This window comes from Chiloscyllium punctatum, chromosome 45, assembly GCF_047496795.1.
Source record: "Chiloscyllium punctatum isolate Juve2018m chromosome 45, sChiPun1.3, whole genome shotgun sequence".
Classification (NCBI taxonomy): domain Eukaryota; kingdom Metazoa; phylum Chordata; class Chondrichthyes; order Orectolobiformes; family Hemiscylliidae; genus Chiloscyllium; species Chiloscyllium punctatum.
Genome location: NC_092783.1, coordinates 32,456,201 through 32,469,442, shown reverse-complemented (window position 1 = coordinate 32,469,442; position 13,242 = coordinate 32,456,201). Strand labels below are relative to the sequence as shown.

Here is a 13,242-nt window from a genome sequence, read left to right as displayed (position 1 = left end):
TCTTGCAGAGAGCCACAGTATCTAACTACTACAGACATTCAACTCGTGGACCCCTCCATGCAGAAAAATGAAGAAGAAATTTTAATGTCTGGGCCTAATTTTAAGATGCAGGATTATCTTGAGTCTAAATCCAGTAGCATTATCAGTTCAAATTCTTCTTGGTGATTTTGCTGCCATATTTAATTTGTAATCTTCAATTGCAACATGCATTTAATTTTGTGCCATCAAGAATCACCTGCTCAGCAATAATCAGTTCAGTAATGCTCAGTTTCGGATCTGTCAGGGCCACTGAGCTCCTGACCTCAATATAGCCTTGGTTTACCCATGGACTTAAGAGATGAAGTCCGGCGGTGAGGTAAGAGTAACCATCCTCGACATTAAGGTCACATTCGCTCGTGTGTAGCATCGAAGAGCCCTAGCAAAATCTGAATCAATGGGTATCAGAGGATAAACCTTCTGCTGTATACAAAGATGGCTGTAGTTGTTGGAGATCAGACCTCTCAGCTGCAGGACATCTGTGCAGGAGCTCCTCAGGGTAGTGTCCTAGGCTCAACCACTCTCAGCTGCTTCATTAATGACCTCCCCTCCATCATAAAGTTAGAAGTGGGAATTTTGCTGATGATTGCACAATGTTCGTCACCATTCATGACTTAATAGATACTGAAGCAGTCCATGATTAAATGCAACAAAATATGGACTATATCCAAGCTTGGGCTGACAAGTAGCAAGTCACATTCTCACCTAATAAATGGTAGGCAATGAGCATCTGCAGTAAGAGACCATCTAACCATTGTCCCTTGACATTCAATGGTATTACCATCATCGAATCACCCACTATCAACATCCTGGGAGTTACCATTGACCAAACATTCAACTGGACTTGCCAAATAGTTACAGTAGCCACAAGAGCAGGTCTGAAGCTTGGAATACTCTGGTGAGTAACTTATCTCCTGACGCCCAAAGCCTGTCCACCATCTACAAGGTACCAGTCAGGAGTATGATACAATACTTCCCATTTTCCTGGATGAGTGCAGCTCCAATGACACCCAAGGAGCTTAACACCATCCATGACAAGGTAGCACTTTTGATTGGCACCACATCCACAAACATCCGCTCCCTCTGCTCAGTAGCAACAGTGTGTACTATCTACGAGATGCTTTTCAAAAATCCACACAGATGCCTAGATATCACTTTTAAAACCCACAACCACTTCCACCTAGATGGACAAGGGTAGCAGATTAATGAGAACATTATCACATGCAAGTGCTCCTCCAAGTCACTGATCATCCTGACCTGGAAATGGATTGCCATTCCTTCACTGCTGCTGGGTCAAAATCCTGGAATTCCCTCTCCAATGGAATGGTGGATCTACCTACAGAACATGACTGCAGCAGTTCAAAAAGGCAGCTCCCCACTACCTTCACGAGGGGAACTAGGGATGTGTACTAAACGCTCAGGTTACTCGAGAACTTCTGTAAGTTGGGAGCATCCTGTTAGGCCACTCAGTGCGTTATCAAGAGGCCCAATCTTTGGAAGTCGAGGTCTGCAGAAAGCCAATCTGTGTCCTTGCTATCAACTCACACCACGAACTCCTCCCCAGTGATTCCCTTTCTAATCTTACTTACTTGTGCCTGGAGCCCTAGCAATCCCAGGGCTTGGGATCAACAACCATTGTTTCCCCTGTGGTACAGATGTACAACGAGCCATTGATAGGTCAGCAGAAATTGGCAGGCTGCACTTTGACCCTCAGCTTCCTTTATCCTGGGAAAGTCAACTGCTGCCAAATTATATTTCTGATTGGGAATAATTGCAATGAGCTTTCCCAATGAAAAGGGTGATGTAAAGCTTTCTCCAGTTCTCCATCTGCCAAATGTATCTATTTAACATTTTCTTCAGGGCTAAATTGCTGTAGTATGCAAATTTGGATAATCAACAACCATTACCAATATTGCCTTCTGAAACCAAACTTCGGATATGTCCAACATACCTTTAGCACCTGTTTTCACGATTTCATCAAAGCAACTCAAGTAATATCTTTTTCAGTGGGCACCCTGTTCCCATCAGAGTCACCATTCCAAGGTCATCTCCCACCTCTTTAAATTAGTTCTTCACCCTCGATGTGGTGGGCTTGCCTGTCATCCCAACTGTCGGTACTGCTCCAGTGCAGTTGGGACTGCAAAGTAGTCAGCCATCTGATTCACTCCCAAGGAAGGGTTGGCCATCTCAGCTTAAATCAATCAATTCTGCATGCAGTGGTAAAGTGCTACCAGGCACCATCAGGATATTATTGGGGGGAGCTCCAGCCTTACTTTTTAACGAAATGGACAGGAACTGTGATACCCCTGAAATCCAGCCCATATTCACCACCAGAATTCAATCAATGTCACACACCAAACAAACATGGAAACTTGCAAAATCCTGAAGCATCTAACCCAGCAACAAGTACCTTCACTACACTGTTCAAGAAGGCAGCAGAGCATCACATGCTCAAGGTGACAGGGATAGTCAATAAACATTGACCTTGCCTGTGATGACTGAATTCAATGAATGAATGAAAAAAATCAGAGGTGTAAAAGGGTATAATGCTCATAATCCCACTAGAATTGTGGCAATGCAGGAGTTGCCTGTAGCATTTCTCAAGTCCTTATCTAAGTACTTGATACAAGTCTTCGTACTGACACAACAGAGGATTCTGCTCCTTGGAGGCATTAGTTGCTAAAATCCACTCAAGCAGAAGAAAGGAAAGGAGACTATTTATTTTTAATGTAACTCAAATAACTGCACGGTCAAAGTGAACAGAAAAATCAGGGACAGACCTTGAGTTAAAAACTCAATATATGAAAAAAACTTGTGATGCTTAGGAATTTCTTTCAACCAGCTGCCTACAGTCTGTCTTTAACTTTCCAATACCTCAGTAAGAATGTAAATTGCCTGGGAACTGAAAAAAACTCCCAGCACTGCATACCTGTTTACTAACATATCATGCATTTCCTCTGTCTTCAGAAGACTGATGGAATATATATTGAGTGTTCACCTTTTAAATCAGTTACCATTGCCAGGAAGTCAAACTCGTCCACTTTCTCTGCTAGCCACAGATTGTGCACTCACTGATGTGCTAAATAAAGATAGCCCAATATAAATGTAATTGGAAACCCCAGGCTACAAAGATGTCTGTCAAAAGGATTAGAAAGAATCATTCATCCTGCTCAAACTCATAGGCCTGGCTCATGTCCTCGTCCTAGATACAGTCATCGTCAAGAATTACTGCCACAGGGCGTCAATCACCTGGGAGGTTTTGGAATTGAAAGAGATGGCCAGTTACATTAATCTCTGCCAGATACTTTGAATAACCTCCAGATTAGCTATCCCTCCCCCAAAGCATGTATGATTGTTGCAGTCAGGTTATGCATACTAAGAATTTTCAAGTCTCTGTGTGCTTTGAACCGCAAAAATCAGTCAGACATTGTTGTAATTTCCCTCCAGTTTGAAGTAAACAATGATTGATCTCGATTCTGTACATGTAGATTGACCAGCCATTTATAAGATAAAATTATGAGCACAACTGAAAAAATGCAACACTTCTGTCAAGAATGTGCCTGTATTAATGGGATATTTTTCAGTATTGTTGCAGAATCTGTATAATAACATGTATACATACTGATTACACATACTGGAAAGGGCACACAACTTGTGCTGTTTCTAGCTGGATGCCAGGGAGCTCCCAAAGGTAGTGGGGATAACATTTTAGTTCCAGACCTTTCATAATGGGTGGCATGGTGACTCAGTGGTTAGCACTGCAGCCTCACAGCACCACGGACCCAGTTGCAATTCCAGCCCCAGGCGACTGTGTGGAGTTTGCACATTCCCACAGCCCAAAGATGTGCAGGTCAGGTGAATTGGCCATGCTAAATTGCCCATAGTGTTAGGTGCAATAGTGAGAGGGAAATGGTTCTGGGTGGGTTACTCTTTGGAGGGTCAGTATGGACTTGTTGGACCAAAGGGCCTGTTTCCACACTGTAGGGGATCTAATCTAAACTCTGGGGAACTGTTTTTATACATTCAGGTTCTGTGAAATACTGATAGCGACAATTTAACTGTTTCGTTTTTTGTAACAAGATTGTAGACCTTATCTGGCCTAGGAAGTTTGCAAACAGTTCAGCAAATATTAACTGAAAAGAAAAGCTAAATGGGTGAGACAAATGAACTATTACATTCATAGATTGAGTGAAAAACCATCAATATTAGCTCTAAAATAAAAAAATGATTAGATTACTTCGGTCCAACAAGTCCATACCAACCCTCCAAAGAGCAACCCACCCAGACGCATTTCCCTCTGACTAATGCACCTAACACTATGGGGCAATTTAGTATGGCCAATTCACCTGACCTGCACATCTTTGGACTGTGGGAGGAAACTGGAGCACCCAGAGGAAACCCATGCAGACACAGGGAGAATATGCAAATTCCACACAGACAGTTGCCTGAGGCGGGAATTGAACCTAGGTCTCTGGTGCTGTGAGGCAACAGTGCTAACCACTGTGCCACCCATGATACTTTGTTTTGCCAGGCAATAACTGAACAAAGGATATTTTGGACATTAAATGCATAAGATTGTTTACCTTTTTCTCCCTGTTAATTGAATACTTTGTTCATTTTAACTTTAATTTCTTGATTTGTTTCAGTGATTGAATTTAGTCTGATTCTAAATACAGGAGACACTCCCAGAGAAACCATGGGCAAATCATACAATCATTAATACGGAGGAAGGGTAAAACACAAAGAATGTTTACTAAAAACACCAATTCCTAAGAGAGGCAGCAAGATATTTTATAAAAGTAAATTGATCCCCTCCAGAGGCTCTCTGGGAGAAATCATGTTTACCTGCACAAATTCTGAGCCGTTCCTGGATCTCAACAGGATTAACAGCAGATCTCAGCTAGGATTTGTAAATATGAGGTATCCGGACTCTTCAGAGTCAGGACATCTCTGGAGACATTAAAAAATGACAGTAGGCCCAGATGCAGAGGTCCTGTACACATTTCTAGCCAATGTTATTTTTCATTTCAGGGCAAAAGCATGGCTCATGCCACCTTTATGAAGTGCTCAAATTAGTACAAGTCAAGGATACAATGCTATTCACTGTTCATACTTTGACCAGTGCCAGGTTGGAACAAACTATAGGCTTCCTTAAAATTTGGTTTCAATGATGAGATTGCTTCACTGCCACCTTCCAGTGTGGCACATGCAGGGTATCCCACTCAGTGGGGCATGCAGTCCCCTTCTCAACTGGAACCAAAGGGGAGAACATTCTGGATGTAGACAACATGGGGAGTATCAACAGCAGTCTTCTGAGGATAAAGATGAGACTGACTATTATATTATAACCACCAGCTAAGGAAGAAAGGCCAGGATCAATCTACTTGAAACTTGCTTTCAGCAGGATTGAGACAGATTTGCACAAATCTTAATTGTTTAGGATTGTGTTGGTCATTTGACCTGTTTTGTGTAAATAACACGTGGATCTTGTTATCTTGCAGTCCTTGATCTTGTGATAGATGTGGTTGGAGAAGAGCAGTCACAAATTTATCATCAATTCAACTTGAGTTGAGTTCCGAAGAAGGGACAGATCAGATTCTAACTCTGAGTCATTTTTCACAGATGCTCTTCAGCGTCTGCTGTATTTGTTTCAGACTTTCAGAATCTGCCATAATTTGCCTTTATATGACCCTCTTAATAAGGCTCCCCTTCAAAACGAATGACTCTGAAATACGTTCAGTCTATAACAACTGAAAATTGTTGCATTGTACCCATTCAACAGGGACTGGATCAAAAGTCCCAGTGCCCATTTACCCATAATCTCCAGGAAAACATTGATACACATCCAATTATTACTCTATTGAAGTACCTTCACAAGATTTTATACTTAAATAATTTTGTCACTTAATTTCTTTCTTGTTTGCCTTAATAAAGCCATTAATTATTGTGAAATATTCTTCGGAGATGTGAAGCTCATAATTATTTTCCTTTCAATTGTTGAATTAAAAATCCAACTAAATATTTTTTTTAAATTCTGTTGCCAATCTCTCAGGAAATTGCCAGCAACTTGTGGCAAAAATGATAGAAAATATGAAAACTGCTGAACTGATGGAAAATCCCCTCCAGAGGTCAAAGAGAAAAGGGTACCAAGATCTCATTAGAGTTTTGCTTTACACTGATGATGGCAGATGAGCATATTCCATCGCAACGAATACCTTTAGTGGAAAGTGGACAAATGCTGTGATGGCTGTAAGGAGTTTGCTTTGACAAGTGATATCAGGAAGACTAATGTCAAGGCCCAGCATATCGCTATGTCAACATCCAACAATATTGAAAAGGTGGTGCCGGAGACTGAGGATAGCTACATATATCTAGGTTCATAAACAACAATCAACAGTAGTCTTGTCACTCAATTCTGAAATCAATACACAACAGTTGCAGATTTGACAATGTATGTCCAAATGTGTGCAGACTAGCTGCAGCCTGACTAAGAAAACCAAACAGGCAAAAGTGAGGGCTACAGATGCTGGAGATCAGAAAACCAAACTGCAAGCCTATCAAGACTGCATCCTCTGTGCAGTCATCTACAGTAATGAGACCTAGACAACAGTTTCCACCTTTGCTGCCTCATACACATCCTCACATTCTCTTGGTTACTCAAACATTCTGGAGCATATTAGTTCCATCAGCATACACTTATTGCAGGTCAGGAGATTCAGTATTGGTTCAACGATTGATGATGGTTTTATATATATAAAGATCTTCTGTACAGGAAATGGGCCACTAGGTCAAGACCTGCTGTGTATGCATAACACTGTGACCAGGACAGATGTAACCTAGATATAAGAATGGGGGGTGAATACAGATGAATACAATCACCAACAGTTGTGACATCTGGAGGCTGATTATATGGAGGGGCATTAAAGGAGTTGAAGACTAAAGTAAAGCACAGCTAGCATAAACAGAGACACCAGGGAAATCAGAGGTCAGCCTATCCTATAAAAGCAAAATACTGCAGGTGCTTAAAATTTGAAACAAATACAGAGAATGCTGAAGAAATTCAGCAGGTCTGACAACATCAATGGTGAGAGAAACAGAGTTAATATTCATGCCTGATAGGAAGAAGAAACATATCAGGTTTGAAACATTAACTCTTTTCTCTGCCAAACCTGATGAATTTCTCCAATATTTTCTGTTTTTGTGTCAGTTATCCCAGGTTTTTTTTCAGACTAGTGCCTTTCTCGACAGAACATGCAACAGAAACTATCATCCCAGAATGGGGTTCCAGAGCTGCATCATGATTAACATTGAGTTGATTTTGAAGGCACAAATTAATTTGTCATTGCAAGACAGAACTTAAATTAGAAAACTCAACAACAAAGTAAAACAGGAGACTCAAAATCCTGATATTCCATTCTCTCCCCATGGAGAACAGTTTATTGCTAGTATTATGGGAGAAGAAAATAGGCAACTGTTATATTGGCTTATTTTGCATTAAGGAGAAAGTGAGGACTGCAGATGCTGGAGATCAGAGCTGAAAATGTGTTGCTGGAAAAGCGCAGCAGGTCAGGCAGCATCCAAGGAGCAGGAGAATCGACGTTTCGGGCATGAGCCCTTCTTCAGGAATGAGGAGAGTGTGCCAAGCAGGCTAAGATAAAAGGTACGGAGGAGGGACTTGGGGGAGGAGCGTTGGAAATGCGATAGGTGGAAGGAGGTTAAGGTGAGGGTGATAGGCCGGAGTGGGGGTGGGCGCGGAGAGGTCAGGAAGAAGATTGAAGGTTAGGAAGGTTGTGCTGAGTTCAAGGGTTGGGACTGAGACAAGGTGGGGGGAGGGGAAATGAGGAAACTGGAGATATTTTGCATTAAGTCTTCCCAAACAGTCAGTCCTGTGGTTTGATATTATTCACCATGTTCAAACATGTAAGTATTTGATTGAACTATCGTACCCTTGACATTCAATGGCAGAACTTTCACTTAACCTAATTGGCAAATGGAATTTAATTCAGATAAATGTGAGGTGCTGCTTTTTGGGAAAGCAAGTCTTAGCAGAACTTATACACTAAATGGTAAGGTCCTAGGGAATATTGCTGAACAAAGAGACCTTGGAGTGCAGGTTCATAGCTCCTTGAAATTGGAGTCGCAGTTAGGTAGGATAGTAAAGAAGGCATTTGGTATGCTTTCTTTTATTGGTCAGAGTATTGGTCATGTTGTGGCTGGACAGGACATTGGTTAGGCCACTATTGGAATATTGTGTGCAATTCTGGTCTCCTTCCTATCAGAAATATGTTATGGAACTTGAAAGGGTTCAGAAAAGATTTACAAGGATGTTGCCAGGGTTGGAGGATTTGAGCTATAAGGAGAGGCTGAACAGGCTGGGGCTGTTTTCCCTGGAGCGTCGGAGGCTGAGGGGTGACCTTATAGAGGATTACAAAATTATGAGGGGCATGGATAGGGTAAATAGGCATAGGTTTAGGGTGAGGGGGGAAAGATATGAGTGACCTAAGGGGCAACATTTTCACACAGAGGGTGATACGTGTACGGAATGAGCTGCCAGAAGAAGTGGTGGAGGCTGGTACAATTGCAACATTTAAGAGGCATTTGGATGGGTATATGAATAGGAAGGGTTTGGAGGGATATGGGCGAGTACTGGCAGGTAGGACTAGATTGGGTTGGGATATCTGGTCGGCATGGACGGGTTGGACCGAAGGGTCTGTTTTCCATGCTATACATCTCTATGATGATTAACATTCTGGGAGTTGCCATTGATCAAAAACTGTACTAGACTAGCCATATAAATATAGTGGTTACAAGAACAGGTCAGAAACTAGGAATCTTGCAATGCGTAACTCACCTCCTGACTCCCCAAAGCCTGTTCACCATCTACAAGGCACAAGTCAGGACTATTCCCCAACTGCTTTGATGAGTGCAGCTCTAACAATACACAAGAAGCTTGACACCACCCAAGATAAAGTAGCCTATTACTTGACACCACATCCACAACATTCACACCCTCCACCATCAAAGCTCAGTAGTGGCAGTGTGTATCATGTACAAGATGCACTGATGAAATTCACCAAGGTTCGTTTGCAAGCACCTTCCATATTCACAACCTCCATTATCTAAAAGGACAAGAGTAACTGACACATGGGAACATCACCACTAGCAAGTTCCTCTTCAAGCCAACTCAATCCTGAGTTGGATGCATATTGTTGGTTCATCAGTGACATGGCACAAAATCTTGGAACTCCCTCCCTAACAGCATCATGGATCTACTTACAGCAGAAGAACTGCAGCAGTTCAAGAGGCAGTTGACTACTGTCCTCTCAAAACCAGTTTGAGTTGGGCAATAAATATTGGCTGAGCTAGTGACAACCATATCCCAAAGGATGGATGAGAAAAAGAAACACTTCACTTCGAAACGGCTGATGAGTGTCTTGGAAAGACTTAGACAACTCACAGAAGAGGTAGGTTCCATTCTTTTATTTATGCTTACTTCACAGGCAGGATTTGTGATTGTTAACAAAAGAAATCTTCACTTGTTTGAAAAGGTGTCACCTTTTTGGCATAGGATGCAAAGATTTTCCATTAGTGGCCTATTCAAAAGGAAAGGTTTTTCACCTGTCACTGCTCCTTTAGCACATTAATAATTCTGTGTTCTGTGATTTTCGACATGACATTTTTGAATTATGCAAGACAGTTTTGCTTTTACAGCAATTATGGTTGTTGACAGCAACAGTAAAATGTATTTGAACAATTTACTCTACATAGGAACAAGAATAGGCTCTTCAGCTCTTTGAGTCTGCTCTACCATTCATGGCCAAACTGTGGCCTAATTCCATATGCCTGCCTTGGGCCTATAAGCCTTGATAGCATTGCTTAATAAAATGTGGCCTATTTCAGATTTAAAGCTAACAATTGAATTAACATCAACTCTGGTCAAGGAAGAGAGTTCAAAACCTCCACCACTCTTTGTGTGTAAAAGTGCTTTCTAATATCGCTCTTTAGTAGTCTTTTATTCTTAGACTATGCTCCCTGATCCTAGAATCTTTAACCAGTGGAAATTGCTTATCTTTAATCTGTCTTTCCCTGTTAATATCCTGAAAATCTGGATTAGATCACCCTTTAACCTTCTGAATTCTAGAGAATAAAGGCCTAATTTCTCTAATATCTGGGCAATACTTAATCTCTGAAGTCCAGGTATCATTCTTGCAAACCTACATTGAACTTCCTCTAAGGGCAAAACATCCTTCCTAAGGTGTGGAGCCCAGATCTGCTCACAGTACTCTAAATGGGGTCTAACTAGAGTTTTCTATAACTGCAGCATAATGAGTGCATCCTTATATTCCAGTCCTTTAGACATGAAGGCCAGCATTCCATTCGTCATCTTAACTATTTTCTGCACCTGTTCATGGCATTTTAAAGAGCCGTGCACCTTTACAACCAAATTTTATTGGGCATCCACTGTATTCAACTTTGCACCTTATAAAAATACTTTGATTGATATTTTTTTCATCTAAAATGGATAATCTCACACTTGTTTATATGACAATCCGTTTGCCACCGCTTTATCCATTCACCTAATCTACGAATATCCTGTTGTAGTTCTATGCTGCTGTCAACACTTTCTACAAGGGTGTCCAACTTTGTGTTATCTGTAAATTTAGAAATATGACATTTTATAACATTGTCCTTGTCATTAATAAATATTGTGATAAATGGAGGCTCCAACACAGATCCCTGCAGGACATCACTAGTCATATCCTGCCAATTTGAGTACTTACTCATTATTCCAACTCTGTTTCCTGACACTCAAATAATTTCCTATCCATGTTAGTAATTTGCCCTCAATTCCATGGTCTTTCACTTTACCTAACAGTCTCTTGTATGGAACTTTATCAAAAGTCTTCGGGAAGTTTTTACAAACAACATCCATCAACTTACCTCTGTCCACCACCTCAGTCATCTCTTCAAAATGTTGATTCTCCTTGATTAACTGAAAGTTTTCAACGTGATCTGTTTCCCTGTCCTTGATTATAGACTTCAACAATTTCTCCACCACAGTCATCATGTTAATTGATTTGTATTTCCCTTCTTTCAAGGAGACCAAGAACTTGAGGTAAGAGAATCTGCTGCTTTTATGTCTAATGTGACTGTAGATGGAAAGATTTCTGAAATGAGGATGGTTACGTGTCTCTTCTGCAAGGCCACCCAGTTGTACCAAATTGCTGTTCATTGTGAGAAAAGGAATGAAATCAGACAGACCATCTCATATGGACCTAGGCATTAAAAATGACAACAACCAACCCAATCCAGTCAACCTTCAAATACTCCATGCTAACATCAATGGCTTTGTGGAAAAATTGATATATCTGGCTCACAGACTAGTCAAGGAATGGACATATTCATGGAATCACATCTTACAGACATGTCCCAGATACTGCCATCAAATTCCTAGACTGCCCACTGGCAGGACAGTCCTATTAGAGGATTAGAAACAGTGAAATACATTCAGGAGGAAATTACTCTAGGAGTCCTCAGCTTTGACTCTAGAAACCATGACATCTCATAAAATTTGGACAAAGAAATGTTTGGCCTATTACATCAGCACCATCTTTAGCTTAACGAATCAGTGCTCCTCCACATTGACTACCAACTGGAAAAAGCACAAAGGGAGGCTGAGTATTTTGGGCTGAAGGAGCCAGTTAACCCTGGGACAGCTTTACATCTTGCGTCTAATGAATGCTTTTAGACTCCATACTTCTTTACTTACATCTGTACATTGTAGGTCCTCAAATACAGTTTGAAAGTACAGCGATTAAGACCTCTCTCTTCACATTCTCAAAACAGACTGCTGTCTTTTACTGATGTCAGTCACGTGTTCAGTTACTTCAAAATCTTTTACATAAATCTCATTACACCATAAGTCAACTATCAGATTGTTAACATTCCTGACAGTGTTGCTATGACTTTGAAAGGTTGTACAGTCTTTGTAAAGAGGCCTTCAGAGACATTGCTTGGGAATTTAATCACATTAACCTAGAACTCAGCCTTCTTGGGATGAGGATTAAGAAGCTTTACGTTGATAAATGTTGTGGTAACAGAAAAGGGTTGGCCATGCTGTGGACAAAGTACAGTCATGCACAAAATATGATCAAGGGCGTCACATTAGACTTCTATTACAAGATGAGAACTGTCTACAACCATTTCCCCATTAGTTGCTCAGGAAAGAGGATCTCTTGTAGAAATCTGAAACTTCCTTGGAAAGGAGCATATTCAAAGAGTCTGTATGAAACCAGATGTTTTATGCATAGTTTCCCAGGTCCAGAAAGATGAGCTTGTTCTTGATGGAAATGACATTGAGCTGCAGTCAAACTCCACTACTTTTATCCAACAAGCAACAATGATGAAAAAGAAGGATAATCCCAAGTTCCTAGAAGGCATTTCTGTGAGCAAAAAGACCACTGTTGTTTCATAGTTCAGCAAACAACTCTCTACTCTTTCAGATGTACAACTCTTTCAGATAGTAACCATTGAATAAACGTTTTGAACTGAGAAAGCACAGTAACTTCATCAAATCTTAAGCAAAAGGTGCTGCAAGGGAAAGTTTCTTGAGAAATGGAGACCATGAAACAAGGAAAATGTTCCAGAAGTTAAAGATACAGAATAAACGATAAAGACAACATCTTCAAGGCAGTTAAAGAGAATCAAAATAGATTCTGAACAATCATGGCATGGTGTATAGACAACAATCTCTTCATCAATGTCAGCTAAATGAAACAGCCGGTCTTTGACTTCAGGAAGCAGAGTGGAGGGCATGCCCCTGTCTGCATCAATGGTGCTGAGGTGGAGATGGTCAACAGCATCATGTTCCTGGGAGCAATGGTCACCAACAATCTGTTCAAGTTCATGCACATCGGTGCAATGATCAAGAAAGCACAACAATGCTTCCATTTCCTCAGGGTGGGGAAGGAAATTGGGCATGGCCACAAAGACTCCTGCCCATGTTTATAGATGCACCATAGAAAGCATCCTATCTGGATGCTCCACAATGTGGTATGGCAACTTCTCTTTCCAAGATTTCAATAAATTACACAGAGTTATGAAACAGCCCAGACCATCACTCAAACTAGCCTTCTATCCATTGACTGCATCCATACTTCCCATTGCCTCAGGAAAACATCCAACATAATCAAAGATCCTTCCTAC

At 41.0% G+C, this 13,242-nt stretch overlaps 1 pseudogene; it reads left to right on the top strand.

Moving 5' to 3' along the window:
* Positions 1 to 337: 337 nt before the first annotated feature.
* LOC140467075 (large ribosomal subunit protein uL6-like) lies at positions 338 to 12,511 on the top strand (annotated as a pseudogene).
* The last annotated feature ends 731 nt before the right edge of the window (positions 12,512 to 13,242 follow it).